The sequence below is a fragment of the Varanus komodoensis genome, unplaced genomic scaffold (assembly GCF_004798865.1).
Source record: "Varanus komodoensis strain SLA01 unplaced genomic scaffold, ASM479886v1 scaffold1, whole genome shotgun sequence".
NCBI classification, from domain to species: domain Eukaryota; kingdom Metazoa; phylum Chordata; class Lepidosauria; order Squamata; family Varanidae; genus Varanus; species Varanus komodoensis.
In genome coordinates, this window is record NW_025335268.1 from 129,649,343 (window position 1) to 129,671,140 (window position 21,798).

Consider the following 21,798-nt stretch of genomic DNA (forward strand, 5'->3'; position numbering starts at 1 on the left):
GATTAGTTTATTAGCCAAGCTGATATTCAACAATGAGAAGGTGTGGGAAAAGCCCACAACACTTCACAGCAAAGTTGAAATAATTGGAAGATGGAGTGCTATAGATTCGAGGCAAGGCCGTGGGCAGTGCTGAGTGACTGCAGGTAGCAAGAGCGAGCAAGCAAAGAATGGTTGAGCAATGCTGACACTTTGTAGTAATACAGCGTAAATAAGAGTCTTGACAGGAATGAGCCTGAGATTAAAACATCTCTAAATCTGCCAGGCACAGTCTATGCTGGGGTGGCCAGCCAAGGCTTGGGAGCCACACACGGCTCTTTGAGTTTATTTCCCAGCACAGCTCGCTGCTGGGGACATCCACTTGCCTCTCTCCACCCACCCCCCAGTTGTGGTTCTCAAACACCTGACATTTACCATATTGATACTGCAGGGACTGACAGGACTCCTACAGAGAAGGGTCAGGTATCAGGGAGGAAGGAGGAGGCTGGGAACTCCAAGGAAAGGAAGCGGTGGGAAGGAGTTGAGGTGCATGTACACCAATGCTAGGAGCATGGGTAATAAGCAGGAAGAGCTTGACGCTCTCCTGGGAATAGGAGGGTATGACCTGGTGGGAATTACAGAAACTTGGTGGGATGAAAGGCAAGTCTGGAATGTGAACATAGAGGGGTATCACCATTTTAGAAAGGACAGGAAGGGAAGGAGAGGTGGGGGCGTGGCTTTATACATCAGGGAAGGGATAGGATGCAGCGAGATAGAATGCAGCACAGATGGGGATTCGGTAGAGGCAGTCTGGGTGAAACTTAGGGGTTTTGACAGGGAAAGAGACCTGACAGTGGGGGTATGTTATCGCCCTCCAGGTCAACTTGAGACCCTGGATGATGTCCTGACAGGCCGGATTCTAAGGATATCTCAGGGGAGAGACACAGTAATTATGGGAGATTTCAGTCTCCCGGATATTACTTGGGGGACTCACTCGGCGGTGACAGCCAGGTCATGTCGCTTCCTAGAAGCTATAGAGGGAGGGTTTTTCACACAGAGGGTCCGAGAGGCGACAAGGGGGGGGGGAACATCCTTGACTTGGTCTTGACCAATAGGGAGGAGCTGATAGATGAAGTACAGTTTAGGGGAGCTCTGGATGCGAGTTATCACTCCATCCTTTGCTTTGAGATCAGGGGACTGGGGACGTGCAGCAGGTCGAACACTAGAAGCTGGGACTTCAAGAGGGCCAACTTTGGCCAACTGAAGGCCAGACTGGGGAAAGTCTCCTGGGATAGGTTACTGGAAGGTAAGCGAGCTGAGGAGGAGTGGATAGCACTCAAAAGGGAGGTTTTGGAGGTGCAAGCCTTGACGATACCTCTAGTCAGTAAGGTGGGGAGGCGGAGGAGAGTGCTGCCATGGATGCGAAAGGAGGTGGTTAGAGGGATTAGATGAAAGAGGAACCTCTGTAGGAAATGGGTACTGGGGGAAATAGACAAAAGGGTATACCAGGAGGAGGAGGCCCGTTGCAGAAGGATTCTTCGCAAGGCTACGGCTGATTACGAGCTGAGACTTGCCAAGAATATCAAGAGCAACAAAAAGGGCTTCTTTCAGCATGTAAATAGGAAGAGGAAGGGGAGACAAGTGGTGGGTCCACTAAATAAGGAGGAAGGAGATCCAGTGACTGATATGAGGGAACAGACACAGATGCTAAATGACTATTTTGCCTCTGTGTTCTCCCCAAAGCAGGATGGGGGATATCCACATAGGAGATGAGATGAGGCTGGGGACGTAGGGGCACAGATTAGAGTCACCCCCCCCCCTGAAGTTGAGGGGCTCCTCAGGGCATTGGACATTACAAAGGTGCCAGGCCCTGACGGGTTACACCCAAGAGTACTTAGAGAGTTGGCAGGGGTTCTCTCACGCCCTCTGGCCTCCATTTTTGAGACCTCGTGGAGAACGGGTGAAGTTCCAGAGGACTGGAGGGTGGCATCAGTGGTCCCAATTTTCAAAAAGGGTAGTAGAAAGGACATGGGGAATTATAGACCGGTTAGCCTTACGTCCATTGTAGGAAAAACAATGGAAAGGTTCATAATAGAGAGAGATCTAGTGATGCTAGATAGGGAAGGGAGGCTGACAGCACACAACACGGCTTCCGCAAAAACAGATCCTGCCAGACAAACCCTGTGGAATTCTATGACAAGGTTTCGAGATGGCTAGATGGAGGGGATGCAGTGGATGTGGTATACCTGGATTTCAGCAAGGCCTTTGACAAAGTGCCCCATGATATCCTGGTGGAGAAACTGAAGAGTTTTGGGATACACCAAAGCACTGTCTGGTGGATTAGGGCATGGTTGACTGACCGAAAGCAGAGGGTAACCATTAGTGGGGAATCATCAGGATGGCGGCCAGTGACAAGCGGGGTCCTCCAGGGCTCTGTCCTGGGGCCGATCCTGTTTAATCTTTTCAATAACGACATGGAAGAAGGGGTGAACATTCTGCTGATCAAATTCACAGACGACACTAAAACTGGAGCAGTGGCCACAACTGAGGAGCAGATACTCCAGATCCAAAAGGATTTGGACAGACTATGGAAGTGGGCAGGAGACAACAGGATGGCGTTCAATGTGGATAAGTGCAAGGTCTTGTGGCTCTTCTGATGAGCAAGTCCAGCCACCCATCGTCTATGCTACATGCATGTAAGGAAGCCCCAGTGGTGACTTGTATTATTATTACATTGCATTTATATCCCACCTTGTTTCCTCTTGTGAGGTCCCCAAGGTGGCATGTATAGCTCCATTTTATCCGTACAACAATCACTCTGTGAAGTAGTTAGATTGAGAGTGATTGTTGTAAGGATAAAACAATCACTCTAATGCATGGGGATTAGAACCCAGATCACCCAGGACACCAGTTCAACACTCTAACCAACACACTAAAAAGCGGTTGAGGAAAATGGTATTTTAAGGAAATGGAGGAGATGCTTTCCCCTTCTGCTCAAAACTGTCCTTCTTCTGAGTTCCATATTCATAATTACCTTTCTAAATAGGAACCCAGAACCTCAGGGAAAGATAGAGAAGTGTTCAAAGGAAGCTGAATGGAGGAGTCAAGTGGCTTAAATCCCTTTATAATGCTTGGATGTTACTCAAGCCAAAGTAATAGTAGCTCAGACAGAATGGAAACCACAGGTTAGGAAATGTAGCACCAAGTCCAAGAAGTCAGCAGCATGGTTAATGAGCAGTATCAGGAAAGCTATTAGAGATAAGAAGGCCTCCTTCAGAAAATGGAAGTCTTATCTAAGTGAGGAAAAGTAAAGGGAGCTCAAGTTTTCAGAGCAAAGATGCCAAGACACAATAAAAGAAGTAAAAAAGCATTTTGATGGGCTTATGAATGACAACATCAAGGCTAACAATAAGGATTTTTTTTAATATTTCAGAGGCAAGAAGCCAGCTACAGAGGCAATTGACCCATAATGGAGTTAACGGAGTACTAAAGGAAAAGAAGGAGAATGCAGAGGAGCTGGATGAATTGTTTTCATGTGTCTTCACTGCAGAAGATACAGGATGGATACCTATCCTTCTCAAATATTTTCAGGAAGGGAATCTAAGGAAATAAGGAAGGTGGTGGTGACAAAAAAAGGAAAGTTCTCAGCCTTACTGACAAATTGAAAGTTAATAAATTACTGTGACCTGATGGTTTCAGTCCTTTAAGAACTCAAATATGAAATTGCTGATCTTCTAACAAAAATATGCAACTTGTCCTTGAAATCAAGACGACTGGAGAATGGCTAGTATAAAAAGCAATCCAGGGAGGCATGTGGGAAATTATAGGCCAGTTAGTTTAACATCTGTTCTGGATAAATTAGTGGAAAAGTGTTATTAAAGATAATGAGTAAGCATACGAGAAGGACAAGCCTTGTTGAAAAAGAATCAACATGGTTTCTGCAAAGATTAGTCCTGTCCTATTAGCCTTTTAGAGTTCTCTGAGTGTGTCAATAAATGTGTGATCCAGTAGATATTGTTTATTTCCAACAGATTTTGGCAAAGTCCCTCACCAAGGACTCCTAAGCAAACTTACCAGTCAAGGAATAAGAGGATCTGCGACCAGTTAAAGAAAAGAAAACAGAGATTAGGAGTGAGTGGTGAATTTTTCCCAATGGAGGAACATAAAAATTAGACCTGTGTTGCGACAATTTTGTTTTATTGGCCTTATTTCATAATAATCTGGAAACAGGAGTGAGCAGTATAGTGGTCAAGTTTGCTGCCAGCATCTAATTGTTTGGGGTGGTTAAAACAAAAAGAGATTGTGAGGGGCTCCAAAAGGACCTCTCTAAACTGAGAGAATGAGCATCAAAATGGCAAATGCAGTACAATGTCAGCAAGTATAAAGTAATGTACACTGGGGCAAAAAATCCCAACTGCAAGTGTAAGCTGATGGGATGTAAGCTAGCAGTGACTGACCAAGGAAGAGATCTTGGGGTTATACTGGACAGCTCAAGGAAAATGCTGACCTAGCATGCAGTTCCTATCAAAAGGGGAACTCCATGTTAGGCATTATTAGGAAAGGAACTGAAAATAAAACTGCCAATATCATACTGCTTTTATACAAATCTATGGTGCAGCCACATCCAAAATATTGTGTATTGTCCTGGTCACCACACCTCAAGAAGGATTTTGTAGAACTGGGGAAAGTGCAGAAAAGGGCAATTAAAACAATGAAAGGGTTGGAACAACTCTGCAATGAGGAATGGTTACATTTGGGACTGTTTCACTTAGCAAAAAGGGGTGTAAAGGAAGAGTCAATAAAGGTGTACAAAACTAAGCATGATGCAGAGAAAGTGGAGAGGGCGACATTTTTCTCCGTCATAATACTAGAACCTGTGGACATGCCATTAAGCTGAGTGGTGGCAGATTCAGGACAGATAAAAGGAGTCACTATGGAACACAGCACGTAGTAAAATGGTAGCAATCATCAGCACATGGTATAGTGTTGACCAGCAATTTTGAGGACTTTAAAATGAGTTTGTATAAATTAATGGAGGAGAAGTTTACCAATGGCTACTAAACCTGATGGCCTACATATTTCCCCCAATATCAGAGGCAAACTGTCTGTGCACCCCAGTTGCTGAGGAACATGGGTGGGAGGGTGCTGTTACACTCATGCCCTCCTTGTGGGCTTCCTTTGATTTGCCATTGTGCGATCAGAATGCAGGACTAGATGGACACTCAGTCTGAACCTAAATTTTTATTTCTGAGCAGAATGGTTACGAGGGAAAGATTTGCGCATACCTATTACCCCATCAACTATATGCTTAAAATAGTCCCATTCTGAATGTGTTTTTTCATGTTTGAAAAATGTGTACATATATAGCAAGTAATGTGTATAGTTGTCCTGAATTATCTGAAGTCCCTTTGTTCAAACACTGCAACTTTACAGTCATTAATGAAGTGTCCCTCCCCTTGTTCCTGAATATCGTCATTACTGATGTCAGATTTCTGTCCATGTATTATTTTGCATAGAAGCTACTCTATTTACCTCACTTATGGTAACTTACTCCATTATATCATCTCTGATGAGCAAATATATAGTGAAGAAACATGGCTCAGTAGTAGAGGGAATGCACAGTAATGTTTTCATGTAAATGGTCCTAAATATTTCTCTAGTTAAAATTGGGTTAGATAGAAAGACTGGGAAGGAGGCTTCCATGAGCCACTGACTGTCAGTCAGAATAAACAAGAATAGTCTAGATGAATTATTATCACAATTTTATATATGCCCTGCAGCCACTTTTTTCACAAGGGTGAAAAAAGACAAATATCAAGCTCACAAGTTTTACTACCAAGCATCAGGTCTAGCACCATCTGTTGCCATGGCTAGACAGCATCTCTTCCCACATCATTTCCTGTTTTGTTGCTGCTGGTGGCCTCTGCAAATGGGGTGGACTTTGTAGGACTGGAAGTTCTTTCCAGAATTTGTTTGAGAATACTGGAAACTAGGAATGCACAGGAGGGAGGTGGGGTAGGAGTGAGGGGAACCATTTTGTAGTGACATCAAATGTTCTTCTGATTTTTCTTACGTGTTTTATTTTTTCTCTGCATAACTTGATGCCAAAATGGTTTTCCACAGGATGAAGGCATGTAGTTTATCTCGGATCAACCATGTACAAAATGCTCTCTAGGTAATAATTAACCCAGAATTTGCTGCTGTTACAAATGAACCAAGCCATTATGCCCTTAAAGCACCTGTCAGGATGCCACATGGTAACTAGCATGGGGTGAGCACTCTGGCATGGCTCTCTCTTCATGTGCAAGCATAGCCTCACTTGATGTTTCCTAAGCAATAATAAGCAGAGGCAGATGCAGACAAATACACACAGAGACATCTGAATTCCCAGTCTCAGTATGTAACATGAGGAAGGATCCAATCGAGTAGCATCTGCCCTCTAGTGCTATTTAAGTTGCACTGGCAGAAACCAGTGCTTGCACAATCACCAGAGCACTTGTTAGTGCAATATGTTTTCCAAAAGTGCTAATGGTCGTGCACACTGGGATCCTTCCCATGCAATCCCAGGAACCTAGCTGCAGAGCCCTGAGCAACTAACAGTGCATTTGACAATTTATAGAGTAGCATGACCTTCAGCTTTAATACTATCAGAGGAATAACTTGCCAGACGGAGCCATACCGTTCTTCTCAGTGACAATTATGATGAATCTCAGAGGGCACCCCAAGAGCCATGCTCAGAAGGAAGCTGATCTCCAGACAAAAGCATAAAGACACCTGCATAAACAATCACCACTGACCTTGAGGAAGCACAGAATTCCTGCTTGACTGCCCAAAAGGCTTCGAGATGGCTTTCTGTTTACAATTTTCAAGAAGACAAAACAGACTCCTCCTCTGCTAGAGGTGGAGAAATAGCATGTTTGAACACAAGTAAATCCAAATTTCTACGTAATGCAAGTCTGGATTTCTCTCTTGTTCCTTCCACCACCAGCCCTCTCCAAATCTATTTGTACAGAATCACTCACATATATCTGTGATCTCTGTTCCCTGGAGGCTGCAGTCTGTTGTAAGTGGGAAGTAAACCCCAAAGAGAGGCAGACTCTATGTTGGCAAAAGAGGTGTAGGGGAAGAAAGTCCCCCAGCTACATAAATCACACTCACATAATAGACACTCTTCATTACATGAGCTAAGATAGAATCACATGCTCAGGAATCCCCATCTGTGCGGGTGACCTGTATTTCTCACTGCCTGGAAGATTGTATGTGTGTCTGTGAGTGCCTATGCACTGAATTGCAAGAGCCAGAATGAGCCTTTTATGGTTCCCAGACTAGCACAGGAAATTTTCCAAATGGCTCTTGCGTGGCAAATTACAGAGTGGGGAGGTGGCTGCCCAATTAGGAATGCAAGGAAGGGAAAGGGGAAAATGATAGACACCCTGATGAAAAATGGGAGTCAAAATGCAGACTATCATGCTCAGACTTGGACTAAAGTAGTACGATCCCAGTGCTAATACTGATGCTAATAGCAGCTCACATCAAGTAGTTTCATACCCATGCCTTAGACCAAATTAGATTCTAGTCTTGCACCTGCCCCAAGAACTCAGCAATAATTATGCCAATTCTGCACTCAGATAACAAACATCACAATTGCCCCCACACCCAAGACAGCCTGCGTGATAGGACACAGTATACTCTTTTATTAAAAGCATTATGGTCAAGCACAATTCCCAAGGAAACGGAAGTCCTTCCCTTCCTGTGAACAACAAATGATTGCAGCACATCAGAGGTACAAAAGCTCGTTCACTTTGAGGGCCAAATTTTATTGTGGAAGGAGATCCCAGGGACAGCAGTCCAATGACAGGCAGGGCCAAAGTCAAAAGCTCAAAGGGTAGGATGCATTGTTGCGTATGGTTACTTCAAGCTCCGACTGCCAGTTTTATACTAAGCCTGTCAGTCAGGAGAAGCATTCCAACTTTTGTGGAAGTGGGGGCAACTTCACAAAAACCAGGAAGCCACCAAACAATTGGTGGTTGTGAGGAAGCATGACAAATCCCAAAGGGCTGAATTTGGCCCCTGGCCTTGCCCAAGGTTTTACACACCTGCTATTTAGCCTTGATTATGCCTTCATTTTTAGCTCACAGGCAGTTGTGGGACAAACAAGAAAGTACCTGGCTGGTGACAGTCGAGCTGATTCAGCTGTAGGCCACCAGCTTGCTTCCCTCACACCACTTTCCCACAATCCTCTGAGCCTCCCAGCCCACCTTGAGGCTCTCAGTAGTTTTCTCAGCTGCCCAACATTCTGTTCCGCCATGCTGTGAAACAAAAGCAGCAGGCAAGATTCAGAAACAAGAGCCTGCAGGCTTTTTCCGAAGGCACAGAAGGTCCTCCTACGCATTGCTCAAGCACTCTCTGTACCCTCCCACCTTAGTTCATGGCTTCTGTTCCTTGCCATGGATTGCTGGAAGTGGCAGCATTAAGATGGCCTGGTTTCCCCCTCTTACTCTGAGCCTTGCAAATCAAGTGACTGAGACATACAATCAAGCACTGAGCAGCCCTGCAGTGCTCCCAATCACCCCTTGGAAATCTAATTCCCAAGACTGAATACGGATCAGGAGAGCCATATTTGGTGCTGTGTCATAGTAGCCAGCCCCAGGTGGCACATGCTATTTCTCCATCATGACTTAATTCTGGATCAAGGAAAATTGTGTGCCCTGCAATGCATGAACCATAATTCAAACCAAATGCCTTAAAACGCAGATACATCGCAATGTGTACTGGCTTCTCCACATATGCAGGCAAAAGACATACTGCCCATTACACTGTGATGGAGGGAGTGGAATATGGAATATCCCTCCTGCTGAGAGCAGGTGTGTAGCAACATCACTCTCTTTTCAGTGTTTGCAGAAAACGTTACTTTTTCACATATAACTGAATTCCAGCAATTGTTTACTGATGCTTCTGCTTTTATTACAATTTTGAGAGTATCTGTCCATTTGATTTATTGTACAGCACTGCAATATACCTTGATGTGAAACAATTTATACCTTTATTATATCTATATCTATCTATACACATGCACACACACACTTCACTTATTTCTACACAGTTTAATAGTCAAGCCTTTCTAGGCAGTTTACAAAGATCAAAACATAAAAATTCAATATAGTAACATAATATAAAATCATTCACAAACATATGAAACAACTTTGCACAACCAACAATTAAATCCCAAGGACCCGTAAAAAAAAATCAAAGCAAAAGCAAAACCCAAAACCTTATTTTTGTGTATACTCACTTATAGCATTAGTCTATCATACCATATCTAGGCTAATTTCAGGGTGGTGAGCAATAAAAATATAAAACAGATGAAATAATGGCAATATTGCAATTAAAAATAGAACATTGTCTGGTCAGCAGTATGGGCTTCCTGGGACAAAGACATCTACATCAGGTGCCAAAAACAACAGTGTTTGAGCCTACATGACTTCCAGATGCAGGGAATGTCACAGAAATGGAGCTAGCACTTCAAAGACTTTTCTCCTGGTAGACTTTAATTGTGCCATAGGTCCATGTAGAACCACGAGAGAATGTCCTCCAGAGACTTCAGTGACCATGCAGATTGGTAAGAAGGAAGACACTCTTTCAGGTATTCTGGTCCCATGTTATCTGGGGCTTTGTACATTAAACCAGAACTTTACACCAGGTTTGTTAGCAAACAGGCTGTCAGTACCATTTCTTCAGTGAAGGAGCTGCATGCTGAAAAGGAGCAGCTAGCAACAAAAGCCAAGTTCCTCATTCTGAAGCAGCCTTGAGGTTACTAGTGCCTGCACCACTTTGGCCAAGCTATCCCTTTCCAGGGGCGGCTGGAGCTGGTGTACCAAGCAAAGATGGTGAAGGGTACTCGGAGCTGTCATAGTCATCTGGGACTCCAGTGCCAGTAACGGATCTAGGACTACCCCTTAGGCTAAAAGAGAGTACAACCCAATACAGATCAGGCAAAATGCCCATCTCCTGGATTCAGGAAGCACTCACCCACAGGGCTTCTTGTCTTGCCAGGATTCAGCTTCAGTTTATCATCCAGCCCATCACTGATTCCAAGCACTGATGCAGGACTTGATATGCTATCAAATTCTGGGGGTAGAGGGAAATCTTGAACTTGTGTCAGAAAGTTCTCAGTGTTGGTGTCCAACAGGACACCACTGGTCTTTCTCACTGGAGAAAGTATTCCACAAATGAAGCAAGTAATGAGAAGGCCCTTTCCATAATTGCGATCCACCAAACCTCCCCTGGAAGAAGTACTTGGAGGAAGTACTCAGATGATGGCCATACTATACAGGAAGGTTCATACTAAAAGATAATATATACATCCTTGTATATTCATCCCGAAAGCAACTGTCATAAAATCCATATATCTTGAACATGCAGTCCTTACATAAGATCAAATGGCTGTCATATGGGATGCATGGGTGGAAGAGAGAACTGTCATCTTATACAGAGGTCTTTTGAAAATTATTTTCGCTTTTGCTCGCTCTCTCTCTCTCTCTCTCTCTCTCTCTCTCTCTCTCACTTTTTAACCAGGGATCTACCTCTGCATTTCTAGATTATGGTTCCTCAAACTTATTGGGTGACTGGGCACATTTGCGATTCTTAGATACTGTTGCCTGCAGGGATAGAATTGTTCATTCATAAAATGGCTGCTACAGTTGGCATAGCAGATCACAAAACACTCATTTCCCAGAAGGCAAACTGGTGAGACTAAAAGAAAAGTAACTTGCCCAATAAACTTAAACTTTACATACTCAATACTTAAATGCATACTTAATTTTAAATAATAATATACTTAAAGAATACATCAAAATAAATGTTTGTTCTGGTGGTTTTTTGAGGGGGGAACAAATGCTTTCGGCCTAAATAAAGATGGTGGGAGAAGATAGATACAACCAGATAAAGACTACCAAACAAATAAAAACTATCAAATAAAGCTGGTGGTGGGTGGTTTGCACAATGACAAACTTCTAATTAAAAAAAAGACATACAGTCAAAATCGGGAGGAGCAAGAAACATTGTGGCCAACAAATGAAGTTTTCACACATACATTGGAGATCCCAGTTCTAGATATATGGGCAACTGTGCTACAGAAATAATGCTATCATGCTATCACTTACTATTAACTGGAATGCTTAGGCTCAGTCTTCTACATATTTTGTCAATGGAACATATTTAGTCCTGAGGAAAGTGCTAAAGGATTGGCCATTAATATCAAAGCTAGTGATTTCTTCGATAGTGTATGCAGTCAAAATGTCACATTTGATCAAGCATTCTCTAAAAAACACCCAAATGGCTTTCAGTGACTGGGTGTGCTCAGGCTCCATGGATACTTAATACCTGTGCTTGTCTGCCCAGCTGAGAATGTATAAATGTATAGCGTGCAAATCTGATTGTGTCCGAGGGAGTGTTTTTGAGGTCCTATCACTTGAGCTGACTGGGACAAGAGGCAGCAGGCACTTATATGCTTCAATATGACCTCCATTCCTTGGGGGGCACAATTTCCTGTTGAGAATCGGCAAACCTTCCCTCCAGATTGTCAGCAATTCTTTTCTTCCCAATTATGAGATGGCAGAAATAAATGAGCAAAAGGAATGAGTAAAAAGTTATTCATAATATGTGATTGATAGTAAAGACTTCACGGCACTTACTCAAATTATTCACATAGCAGTTAGCATTTTGAAGTTAATGGGAAAATGTTAAATCATACTTTGCAAAAATATTAGAACAAGCCTCTTATTCAGGGAATTACGTGCGGCTGGCTTTGTTAAACACCTGGTAGGATTTGTAAAAGCTTTTGAGTAAGTGTAAATAGATTTCATGGCAGTCTGATGTCTGAGGGTTGGGGCCCAAAAATTGCTCCCATGTGGGGACCACTTTTATGTTTTTTTCTGCTGCAGCTGTCTCTTTAATTTAAATTGTTCATGAATGCAACCTGTGGCCTTTGAGATGTTTTGGCCTATAACTGCCAACTTTAAGCAGCATAGTTAGTGGTAAGGGATGTTGGGAGTTGTAGGCCAAAACATTGGGGTGGTGGGGGAGGTTCAGGTTGCCTGCTCATGTACAGCTTCATTCTATGCATGTTGGGAATTATTCTGCAAGTCATTTATGAAGTCTGGGATTCAATTCATCCCAGAGAGAAAATTTACAGTGGTGGCTAAGAGATCAATCTGTAAACCAGAAAGGTTTAAATGTTGCTTCTGCTGCAAGCTCACTAGATGCTCACTAGATCACTAGATACGCTCAAGCCCTATTGGTGAAATGGCGATAACAGTACACTGAGGCAGTTGAGAAGGGAAACAGGGCCATTCTGTGTTCTAGTCCTCCTCACATCTGGCGGTTGTGCCATCAATCTGCCCTCGTCTTTGGATGCTTTTTTGAATGCTAGATCAGTCCAGAATAATGCCTCCTTCACCCATGACTTAATAGTGGATGAGGTGGTTTATCTGGCATATACCACCATGGCTGGGGTGGGAGGGGGGCAAACAAGAAGGAGCTAGTCTCTCCCACTTTTGTCCACCAGGGTACTTGGTTCAGCATCAAGGAAGACCTTAAGGCTGGAGAAGTGGCATTGCTATGGTCTACAGGACTTCTGTCTTGCTCTCTGTCTTCTAGTTTGGAATGTTTGCATCTTATGTTGGACCAGCAAGACCAAGTAGGGATTCTGTTGATGTACCTCTCTTCTGCTCAACAGCCTCCCTAGCTGAACTGGTAGGGCTGATCTCATTTATGATGTTAAGGTCCACCAGATTGTTTCGTGTGAGGGACATTAATGTCCAAGCGAAAAGCATTTGGGGCAGCTCAGGATTTCATGGACACCATAACAACCGTGGGATTGTTCCAGCAAGTCATTGGCTCACCACATGTAACAAGGCATACTCTAGATCTGTTTCTGCCCTGCCCCTCTGCTTGGCATGGAAATAGTCATCTGAAGGTGGGGGACTTTGAATCACTCCCTTTATTGTGGTCAGTTCACTATTGAGATGTAGGCAAATGGCAACTTTTTCTCTTTGCAAGATGGGAGAACCTATTAAAACTTCTTTTCTTTTCTTTATAACTTTTCTAACTTCTTTTATATCGTTTATATTTTTTATTAATTTTATATTATTAATTTTAATTTTATATTGTTATTTTTGTATTGTATTGTATTTTATTGTGTTGTAAGCCGCCCCGAGGCTTCGGCAAGGGGCAGCATAGAAATAATAATAATAATAATAATAATAATAATAATAATAATAATAATAATAATATGGTCATCCCAAGAGGCTAATGGTTCTGAATGGCTTCCAAAGGGCCATGGGAATTTCCTGGCTGATATGGCTGGTGGTTCTATCAAATATTTGGTAGATCTTTGAAAAACAGAAATAAACCAGGCAGTGAACATGATAACTTCTGAGCTTCCTCCCTTCAGTAGAACTCATGGAGTGCCAGTGCCATGTGCCCAGGAGCTGAGAATGATGAAACAATACAGGAGATGGCTTGAGTACAAATGGATAAAAATCTCTAGTAGGTGCAATCAACCCCTGGTAAGTGTCTATACATAGGTGCATTTAGAGGAAGTGAGGGAAGCAAAGATGCAATGTCTCACTGCCTCTATTCAATCTTTTATCTGCTACCCAGTGGAGCTTTTCAGGGTCATCCAGGGTCTAGTATATGCTGGCCCCAAGAAAATCTTTTATCCGTCTGAGGCATAATATATTTGCTGGGGATGTCCAGGATAAAATCTCTTGCATCTGCTGGAACTTAGACTCCAATTTTGTAATAGCTGAATTTATAGCCTCCTTACAAGAGAGAGTGAACCTGTGCCCTGAAGAGACAGTGATGGAGTCATTCTTGAAGTAAGCCATTTTGGACCTGGAAGAACCTAACAACTTTAGGCCAGTGGCTAATGTTCCCTTCCCGGGCAACTTCTTTGAGCAGCTGGTGGCCAACCAGCTCCAAGCATTCTTGGATGAGACTGATTATTTTGATGATTTCCCTCCCCATTTTGCTTTCCCTCCCCATTCCTTTTTACTATGTTTGGATTATAATCTTGTGGATAGAGGCTGTCTTGTTTTTCTAATGATAGGTAAATTACTCTGAGCATTTAATAAATGAATAATACTCTTTCATTCCCCGTTTATGCTAAACTCCTTAAAATTAGAGACTAGAAAACTCACCAGCTCATCTTGGATTAACTTGATATTATATTATTTCTTCCATGGGAAGAAGGGCAAATTTTTAATAAGGATCTAGTACAAGAATAACTCTTCTCTGTTTGTACCTTAGAGGGGTTTGCACAGTCTGAAGAAGAAGGGGGTGGGAAGGAGGGAGGGAAGTTCTGTTTTTAAATGCAGAGCAGTCCATAAAAATGTGTACATTGGTAAGAAAGATGACTTCAGTGGTTTCATAAGAGGGCAACCTCCCATCTCTGCCAGCTATTTTAATCTCCTAAATATCCAAAGGGAGGGCTTAATTTGCATATAAATAGGATATTTAAGAACTGAACCAATTTAATGTTAAAAAGCTAATTAAAGCTGCATTTGCAACTTCAAATAAACAAAGGAAATAAACCTGGCTGTAATTGGGCACAGAAGGTTAGAAATGTTTAGTGTAATTGTGCTATAGTCCTGCACAGGCTTTTGCTAGCATCCCTGTGCAAGATTTGGGGAGGCACAGTGCAGGGCACAGTGCAGGGCTTCTGTTGAGTGAATAGTCTGTGCCATTCCTACAAGATCTAATGGACGAGACTTTGTGACACAAAAGCTGTGCATGCCCAGTAGAGTCCCCCACCCTGGCTAACAAAACGTTAAACAGGAAAGGACATCTTTACAGTTATTGCATAAGCCTTGTGCAAATGGTACTGAAGACTACCAGCATCCTAAATTACCGATGTAGAGAGATGTATTTATTTAAATTCTAAACTGTTTGTCCTCACAGAATGCAAGGCAGCATCAGAACTGCTGGACAGCTCCTGCAGATCATGACAAAGCTGTTAAGGTAACTTCCTTTTTGGATCCTCCCTTCCTTTAATTCGGTCTTCATCCTTTTCAAATCCAGAAGGATCCACTTTTAATCCAGTATGATCACTTATTATTTCTGAATGCACCACTTGTACAGGTACATACAGTATCCAGCTGTTTCACCAAATTCCTATTAGGATGTGAAAACAAACTTTCTTTGAATTAAGACTTCTTTCATATTCCTCAACTGTTCAAGGAGAAGAAAATGAAGAAAATGCTTTACTAGAGACCAGAAGCTAAGTTCAAAGATTTATATATAAAAGGGGAGAAAAAGCTAGCTCTTGTATGCAAGAACAGCACAGAAGAGAGTAAACCCTGTCAGAACCATCCTAAGAACTTGGAAGGTGGGTGGACACCTATGAGCAGGTTAAATGTAACACTATTTAACCCAGGAATCTATGTCTGCCCCACCCCACCATGCCACCAGCTGTCATTCCACCAGCTGTCATTAGGCTTTTTGTATCCCAATTATTTTTTGTACTCCCTGTTTATCTTCCATGTCTATGGAGTTACTTGTTATAGACTTGAACCTTAGATATGCTTGTACTCAGTACTTCCTCAGTCCTTTTCCTGCATCTAATGAAATTGACCATTGTTATAAGTCTTAGTCTTTAAGGTAGATTTCCTCAACTTGGTGCCTTCCAGATGTGTTGGGCTAAAACTTCCAGTTTGCTGGGAATTGTAGTTCAGCAATCTGGAGGACACCAGCTTGGAGAAGGCTGCTTTAAGAAACTTTAACAATTATTCCCTGGCAAAAAGTTCCACCCTTACTTTTCCCCAGGTTTGTTGCTTATAACAGTGAAAAGCTAACAACAACAACAAAAATAAATAGAAGCTCTTGACAAATGCACATTAAAAAGTCGACATTGTTCTTACGTTTTCAGTAAGAGCAGAAATCTCCTCCACCACCAACACCCAGTTTTACAGCATCTCCAAGCATAGGCCATACACATGAAGGAACGGGTAGAGCTCTTGTTTGTAATCTGAGCAAATGCACATGATAACTATAGACCAAGCGTACATAAGCTTCTAGCTCCTGTCACTTAAAATGTATCATCAAAGGTTACCCTTGTTCACAGTGAGGGCAATAGTTCCTTAAGAGAGTCATTAAAATAGGCTTACCTTACCATGGAGAAGACAGAGCCCTCCAGGCAGCCGCAAAATACAAATGAAGGGTCATAACAAGACTGGAGAGGAAGGATGCTTGTACCCGATAAAGGACTGAATTGCACGGAAAGATGATCGTCTCAGGCACGATACAAAATCCAAGGGGTACAGTACAGGACTGATGATTTGCCTGACGCCTGGCTCAGAGCTGACAAGCTAGATAAGAATTGAGGCTTGAAAGCCATGTTAATACAGAGAGCAGGGAGAGGGAGAGCGGGGAAAGCAGAAATAGGCTTTGTTTAGCTGGCCCTTTTCAAAAGGTCACACACACACACACACACCAGGGTCGCCAGAGCCTCAACTAACATTCCTTGATTGCTTAGGGTAGACAAAAGTGGAACACTGCTTTGTGTAGAAAGAGAAACTTAATAGTTAATGCCATGGAAACAACCCCATCTGAGAAAATTAAGTAGCTAGATTGTTGAAGGAAACAAAAAGGAGAAAGAATGTTTTGTGTGTGGCCAGGAGAGTTTGTGTGACAGCTTATTAAGCTGAAATATGATCAGGAGGACAGGCTCAATGCACTCCAGCTGCTGTGTGTAGGTTTCACAGATGGGCATGGCTTTTCATCATGACATTGAGGCAGAGAGCAAAATGTGTTGCAAGAGGGGACAGTTGCACAAAAGGCAGTCTCTCACAAAACAGGCTGTGGGCAAAAATCTACAGATTTATGAGCAGAAAGAAAAATATAGATAAATTAACATCTGCAGGTTAGAGGCACACTGCAACTGTCAGGCTTAAAAAAAAAGACCAGCATCTGTTTCCATGGGAACAAGAGCAGAAGAATTCTTTAGACTTGTAAATGAAATGAACGTTGCACATTCCTTCCCCAATGAACAAGGAATGTATAATGATGCTCCTGGCTTCTAACTATACAAAATGTGTCATAAAAGGAGAATCTGTATACTGATTTCTAGTATCTAAAGGACAGAACTTAATGTTCCAGCATATGTCTAACACTGCAGCTAAAATGGGTTATTCTGGCATACGGATGACTGAATAATATCCATAAAATGTAAATATATGTGATCATCTGAAATACACCACATGACTGCTATGTATCCACCCTTTCATGCAACTTCATTTACCATAATCTGATGGGAAGTTTCATATATAAGGGATACAAAATAGATTACATTTATGTTTCATCTACACCTCAACCTCTCTCACAGCTGTTTGAGTCAGTATGCAGGGCTCTTCACCTGTCCTCCATTCTAGGTCACGGGTGGGAAATTCAGGCTGAGGGCCAAATGCTATTTCAAAGACACTCTCAGGGGTCACAGGGCAGTGCTGGGTGATGCTAAAAGCAAAAGGGGTAGGTCCAAAAATGCCAGCATATTTTGCTTATTGTCAGTAATTAAGCCTGCATCAATGTTAGGGTTCTTCCAGCCAGGTCCAAATTTAATGGATGATCTGAATCCATGAAGTATGTATCAGTCAATGGCTGGGTTCAGAAAACACAGTAAGCCATGGCCACTTTTTTACCATTGCTGCCCTGTTGTGTTGTCTGAATCCAGTTGTATTTCACAAGCAGATGAACACGTTTCCATGTTATTACAGTTTTTGTCCCTTCCACTCAGTCCGCCTTCGCTTGGCACCCATGGCATCAGCCACTGCACCTGAAATTCAATCCCAAGGTGCATCAGTCCTTGCTTCCATCACTTGCCTCTTCCTTTTGGTCCACATGTAGAGGCTGGATGGCTGGCCAGTTGCCACTATGTCCAGGGAACTCTGATGTAGTCACATACCAAGACTATGGAAACCATGATCCTGGGTTCAGAGAATATGATAAGCCATGGTGGTACGTAGAAACCATAGAACAAACTGTTGATTTTCATCATGATTTCAAAAGATTAAATTTACCATTGTGAAGTACCATGTCTGGGTTTGGAAAACATGGCAGACCAACAATTTTAAAAACTACCATGGTTTCCATGGTCCTGGTGTACAACTACCTGGAAACAGTGGCAACTGCAGGACGTGCTTCAGCCATCCAGCCTCTACGTGTGACCCAGGGAAGAAGAGGCAGGCAGCATAGGGAGGGAGCAATGAATGTTGGGATTGAATTTCAGGTGCAGTGACAAGTGGGAAACACATCAACAGTGCGATGAAAGAATGGAGACCAGGGCAACACAAAAACCACTGGATCATAGACCAAAAGGGCAAATGCTATTTTGGGATGCATTGACAGAAGTATTACTTCCAAATCTCAAGTAGTAGTAGTTTCTCTATTCTCCTCACTAGTCAGACCTCACTTGGAATACTGAGTCCAGTTCTGGGCACCAAGATTTAAGAAAGACACAGGTAAATTAGAAAGGGTCCAGAGGAGGGCAACAAAAATGATCCAGGGTTTGGAAACACTGCCCTTTGAGGAGAGACTGAGAGAACTGGGCATGTTCAGCCTTGAGAAGACTGAGGGGGAACATGATAACCCTCTGTAAGTACCTCAAAGGGCATCACAAAGAGGAAGGTCAAAATCTCTTCTTGCTGATGCCAGAGTATAGGATGCAGAATAATCCATTCAAGTTGTGACAACCCACATTCTGGCCGGACATCAGGAAAATCTTCCTCACTGTCCGAACAATATGACAGTGGAACCAGCTGCCTAGAGAGGTGGTGGGCGCTCCCACACTAGAGACACTCAAGGTGAAACTGGGCAACCATCTGAGTGGGATGGTGTAATGTGGTATCCTACAACAGTAGGGGGTTGGACTCAATGGCCTTTATGGCCCTTTCCAGCTCTACTATTCTATAATTCTATGATTTGTCAGATCATGGTTTTTTAAAAAATGCAAATGGTGGTAACCACACAGATGCTTGCTGTGTTGTGTGAGCCCAGCCTCTCTCTCCTACATTTCTTGTGGGAGGGTATCAGTCACCACTGCTTCACTTTTCACTTGGGGAGTGCTGTAACCTAGTGGTAGACCACATACTTCACATGCAAAAGATTCCTGGAATCCCTGGAAGGGCTGATGTCCACAATCCTGGAATGACATTCAATTGGTCATTTTTCTGGATTGGTATAAAATAACTTTCCATGTTCCTAATCCAGCCAAGACAGATCATACAAAAACCTGGTAAAATGCATTTTCAACCTTAATGTAATCTCTTTTATTAGGACCAGCTAATGTATTATGCAGCTACAAGCGAGCTTTTGGGCTCTTCTTCATGCTAGCCATTTCATTAAAAATAAAAAAGGAGTTGGTAGGAGAATTTGAAAGATGTTTTCAGGTCATGATGGAAAAGTCCTCCAGTCTGAAGTTTGTCCTGAGATGGAGTGTAAGAAGCTTATGCAGAATTCATTAGCTAGAACCTGTTAGGTGCAGAATGGATTTGGGACTTCAAGAAAGGCTAGAGGCACAAGCAAACAGCAGCTGTTCCCTCTTTGGGTACATAGGGATTCATTGAATATAGAACAAGTCCTTGAGGGACAGAACTATTAACTATCAACATTAGGGACAGAGCAAAGTATGAATCAGGTAAATAGCTACTAAAATACAATTTTTTATAGTGTAACCAGTCTCAAGAAAAAACAGATACTTGCAATACCCAAGTGCTGTCAGATATGCATCATGTGAAGGTTCTTCTCTCTGAATTTATCCTGATTTTACAGGATTCCCCCACTCTGCCATTCCAAACTCAAGGAATTACTTATGCATAAGCAGCAGGGTCAAAGTCAGATGTGACATAATATGAAAGATACATTATACCTTTCCTAATTGCCTTTTTAGTGATAGTCACAGGGAAAGGAGGGTGACAGGATTTAGACTGGGACCACAGTGCCAAGGGGCATGAACTCTGCCTTCTCCTGCCCTCCCAAAAGCAAGCTTGTTCATATCCGAATCCCATAAAGAGAGAATAATACTAGGACTGTGTAAGGAGAAAAAAGAAATTGCACCCAAAATCATGGGAAAGAGAAGTTTGGACAGATTTCTCAGTGCATTATCCAGACATTATACTGTTTCCAAAAGACATCAGAGTATGCATTTATGTTATATATATTACCCAGTCTAACTGCATGTTCTCTGGTGTTTACATATTAGTTATTAAACTTGCATTAACCCCAAGACATATCGTAGATAGAATTATCAATTGCTGAAAGTGATACCCACAGAACAAGAAAGATAAATTTAGGTTGCATAGGAGTGATCCTAAATGTATTTACTCAGAAATAAATGCTACTGGTCTCTGCCTGTGTTATCTATTGTCTTCTCAAAAGAAAGTTCAAGGAAGCTTACATCTGGGCAGCTAAGCATAGGATTGCAGGCAGAATCATCTGGCTATAATGTCACACTTTCATGCTCAGACCCAAGCTAGGAGTGATTCCACAGAGTGTTGCCATGTATACCATTAGTCCTAAAGGCTGAGAGCAAGAGTGGTGTAGTGGTTAAGAGTGCAAGACTGGGACTCAAGCGATCTGGGTTCTAGTCCCTGCTCAGCCATGGAGCCAACTGGATGACTGAGTAAGCCACAAACTCTCAGTCCAACTTACCTCGCAGTGTCGTTGTAGAGGTGGTAAGATTATGAGCAGCAGAATTATGAAAGCTGCTTTGAATTCTTTGTAAGGAAAAAGGCAGAATATATATCTAATAAATAAATAAGGCATAAGAATCAAAAGGGCTCGACTAATGGAATTTTCCCTTAGTGCTCTGGCAGTTACTTCCATAATCTGTCAGGATAACAACACTTGAAGTTTGGCTGGTACATAACCCTAGGGAAGAAGTTCACCAGCTGTGCCTGACCAGTCAACAAAACACTGGGAGGAATGATTTCAGACAAGACAGCTGCTGTGCAAAGTCAAGGTCTAAAATAAAATAGATGCGCAGGTGCACACGTATCACCACCAATTTAGCAGTTTAGACACAGACAGAACTGCTTTAAGCTATGTTCAAACTTGCCTGCATGAAAAAGATGCCAAATGCTTTTCAAAGAGCATGTATTAGCAACCAGATAAGCTGCTTGACCCTTAGAAAGTCCCAATACATTCTTGCTTCACATCCATGTTTTCTGACCAATGGGGCCAAAAAGGAATAAATTAGGCAGGTGTCAACCTAGTTCACTGGACATTCAGCAGGCCAAGAACTCATCTCAGACCTTGGAATAAACATCAAAAGAGAAGCAATGTCACCCCAGACAAGCTCTCAGGCAGTCCTTTCCCCTATGAAAAGGAAGTGCAATTTATATTAGAAATGCTTTATAGTCAGGGGTCTGTTTATTTTGGCACACAGAAGTTTCACTGTCAACATGGATGTGACTTCAAAACAAATGGAAATGAAAAAGAAATAAAAATGATTTGGCTAGCTTTATCAAGCAGGGGAATATAGAACTGCTACAGTTTACACACAGGTGTACAGATTCTGCCCCAGGCCTAAATCTATCCCTCTTGGGGTTCTCTGGAATGGCCCTTTCCCCTGACCATTTGGTGGTTTCCCAGCTTTTATAGTTTTTATCCCAATTCTAAAAGTTTTGATCCCATTTCTGAAATGTTCTCTAAAAGTCAGAAATTCAACTCCTTCCTCTAGATTCCACAAAGGGGCTATATTATGCCCCTCATCATATCCAGGCAAATTTAACTAATATTGTCTTATTTTCTCAGTCAAAAGCACCCTTC